Below are 3,575 nucleotides of genomic sequence, written 5' to 3'. Positions count from 1 at the left end.
TTAGCCAGGCATGGCAGGGCGTGCCTGTAATCCCAGCTACTCATGAGGCTGGACTGTATCCCTGCACTCCAGCCTGGGGGACAGAGTGAGACTCTGTCCCAAAAAAAAAAAAAAAAAAAAAGATAATAATAACTGTTAGCAAGGATGTGGCGAAATTAGAACTCTCTTTCACTGCTATTGGCAAGTAAATGTTGCAGCTACTTTGGAAAACAGTTTGAAAATTTCCTAAAAAGTTAAACCTATATATGACCCAGCAATTCCACACGTAGGTGTCTATCCAAGGGGAATGAAATCATATGTGCATAAAAAAATTGTATACAAATGTTCATAGTAGCACTATTCATAGTAGCCAAAAAGTAGAAAAAACAGAAATTTCCATTTACTGATGGATGGATAAATGAAATGTGGTATATCCATACAATGAAATATTATCAGCAATAAAAAGAAATGTAGTGCCGATACTTGTTATATCATGGATGAATCTTGAAAACATTTTCACAAGTGAAAGAAGCCAATCACAAAAGACTACATATCATATGACTTTATGTGAAGTGTCGAGAACAGGTAAATCCATAGCGACAGAAAGTCTAGTGGTTGCCTAGGGCTGGGTGGTTGGGAGACAATGGGTGGTGACTGTAAATGGATATAGCGTTTCTTTATGAGGTGATGAAAACGTTCTGAAATTGTTTGTGGTCATGGTTGCACAACTCTATGAATATAAATCTTGAATTGTACCCATTAGATTGATTAATTGTATGGCATGTGAATTATATCTTTAAAAAGCTGTTATGAAAACAAAAAAGAGATGCCAAAGGGCTTGTTTTCTATGAAAGAAGCTTGAAATATGCTAGAATGAATGCTTTGCTGGCTGCTACCACATAAGTTCTGTGAGGGCTGGGAGTTTAATTCTTTGCTGTGTCTAGAAATAGAGGCACACAGTAGAATGTGGAATGAGCGACTGTACTGGTGGTCCCCAAGAGCACTCTCAAGGTTCTGTAAGTCTCTAGGAGGACTCTTAGGACTCAGCGTTGTTAGCCTCTGGTTATGGTTTGCTACAGTGAAAGAATACAAAGTAAGATCAGTATGGGGAAAAGATGCATGGCGTGCAGTCTGGAGAAATCAGGAGTAAGCTTCCAAGAGTCCTCTTTCAGTGCAGTCACACAGGATGCTTAGTTCCTTAGGCAACAAGCTGCAACAACAAGTGAGAAGTGTTGCCTACTAAGGCGACTCATTAGAGACTCGGTGCCCAAGGTTACTCCTGGGAGCTGATCTGCCTACCACATACCCACATTCCAGACTCCCACAAAAAAAGCAGTGTTCAGCATAAACCACACTGTTTGTACAAACAGGTGAGGCACAGTGGCTGCTCTGTAATTTAGGAAAAATGTTATATCAGTGTAGGGAATTGTTTACCAGCTCGGTTTTCCAGTTGCTAATCAAAGGCCAACACTGCAAATGGGTCTTCTAAGATAGGCCATCTCGGGCCTGCTGTATGTTAACTCTTTCCTACACAATGAACTGAAGAATGCCAGGTTCCAAATTTCTGTATTATGCGCAACAAGCCTATATGTGCAAAAGGTGTTAGGAAGAGGAGTCAGCATGCCCTGGGAAGAGGGCTGCCTCGCACACAGCTGGCAATACATTCTGTGCTCATCTCTAATGAGGAAGAAGAGTCTAGAGGGGACTCTGCACTCTGGATTTTCCTCCTGATGCCCAAAAATGAGTGAATTAAGACTTAAAGTTGGCTGGGCACAGTGGTAAATGCCTGTAATCCCAGCACTTTGGGAGGCCGAGACAGGCGAATCACTTGAGGTCAGGAGTTTGAGAGCAGCCTACCCAACATGGTGAAATCCCATTTCTACTAAAAATACAAAAAATTAGCTGAGCGCTGTGGCTCGTGCCTGTAGTCCTAGCTGCTTGGGAGCCTGAGGCAGGAGAATCACTTGAATCCTGGAGGCAGAGGTTGCACTGAGCCGAGATCACAACACAGCACTCTAGCCTGAGCAACAGGGTGAGACTCCATCTCAAAAAAAAAAAAAAGTTTAAAGTAGCAATTCTCATCCAGTATGATTTTGCCCCCCAGAGGACATATGGTCATGTCTGAAGACATTTTTGTCGTCACAACTGTGGGTGGGGGATGTTACTAGCATCTGCAACGTGGAGACCAGGGATGTTTCTAAACATCCTGCAATGCACAAGATAGCCCTTGACAGCAAAGAATGACCTAGGCCAAAACGTCTACAGTGCCGAGGCTGAAAAATCCTGCCTTAGAGAATATTTACAGTGGAGAGTACAGCATAAGACAGTTACCTAGTAAATCTTCAAGGAGGAGTGAGACAAATAAGGTAATCAGGCAATAACTACTCCACCTTTTATGCCTTCCCCAACCCCTGCTCTCTTTTCTTATTTCATCTATAACCTGAAAATGATAAACTCTCCATTTATTCCACAGCATTAATAGGGGACTAGAAAAGGATGCTGTGAGCAGAATGAAGAAGACACCCTCTTCTTTGAATATAATGGCCCTGATTTTAGGGTTTCAGATCTGCCGCTCAGATGGGTGGCTCAGTCTTCGACTCGGAAGGAATGTGCAAGGATAGAAATATCAGCCTTCGTATTTTCATCACTGAATTCCTAATAGCTGAGAGTTATTCCTGACCAGATCATCTCTGAGCCTTTCGTATTTACCACTGCTGTTTATAGCCTCATTTCCTTCCTTCTCTTTGCATAATATCTTTTGAAGTGGAAGCTAATGTGAATTTTGGTGCTCTTCAACTCCTAACTGGTATGTCTAACACCATCAGATTGAATTAATTTGAACTATTAAGCATGAAGTACATATTACCATGGAGCTTATTCCAGATGTACTATTGTTAGTTTAATTGTTACGGCTAATCGTTGATTGTGGTTTTTCTGGGTGCTTGAAATAATAATAATAATAATTCTCTTTTTTATAGTGCCTTTCATTTGAGAATCTTGAAAAGCCTGTGTCCTGGAACCACTTATTGTAAAATTGTCATTATCTGTGTATTCTCATTTGGCTGAAGTTCGGGGAGGACTATGCCAGTGTATGATTTTAAAAGCCAAGAAAAATTTATATTCATGAATCATGCTTTTTTTGTTGTTACAATTTACCACCTTGGAGAAGCAGGAGGAGGGGAATTTAGCCCACTGGGGTATTATTTCCAGAGAGCAATTCTGTTCCTTTTGTAACAATTCTGAGGCCTTTGTGTTGGCCTGGTATCAGCTCTGACTTGGTAGGTTATAATTGTAAATTGTTCTCAGATTGTATGAGGCCTGCATTCTGTGTTGTTTTTCAAACAAAGGGCGTGTTTTGTGTGTGTGTGTGTGTGTGTGTGTGTGTGTGTTTTAAACCCTTAAAAGAGACAAAGCTTCTTTGGTAATATCACATTTTGAAAAGTTCAAAATGAATGAGAAATACAGTACAAATATATCTGTTCTTAATCATGTTTTTATAGAGCAGAAGATTGGTTATTTGGAAGAGGAGGCCTTTAAAGGACAGTTTGGCCTCTTGACACTCCAAATACTTGAGTAGTGAAGAAGACAGAAGGTAA

General features: G+C 40.7%; 1 protein-coding gene across 19 annotated transcripts in view; it reads left to right on the top strand.

Moving 5' to 3' along the window:
- The window catches only part of FHIT (fragile histidine triad diadenosine triphosphatase), a 1,534,178-nt gene that overhangs the window by 494,544 nt on the left and 1,036,059 nt on the right, over positions 1-3,575 (top strand). For 2 of the 19 annotated variants that reach the window (XM_054246231.2, XM_054246238.2), the window contains exon 1: positions 145-3,571. The exons of 16 other annotated variants lie outside the window; for them this stretch is intronic. The gene's annotated coding sequence lies outside the window, so the exon portion shown is untranslated. Of the gene's footprint in view, positions 1-144; positions 3,572-3,575 lie in introns of those variants that run through there. One more of the 19 variants, XM_054246233.2, reaches the window with a different exon arrangement.

The sequence above is a fragment of the Callithrix jacchus genome, chromosome 15 (assembly GCF_049354715.1).
Source record: "Callithrix jacchus isolate 240 chromosome 15, calJac240_pri, whole genome shotgun sequence".
Lineage (NCBI taxonomy): Eukaryota > Metazoa > Chordata > Mammalia > Primates > Cebidae > Callithrix > Callithrix jacchus.
This window is presented reverse-complemented; position numbering and strand designations above follow the sequence as displayed.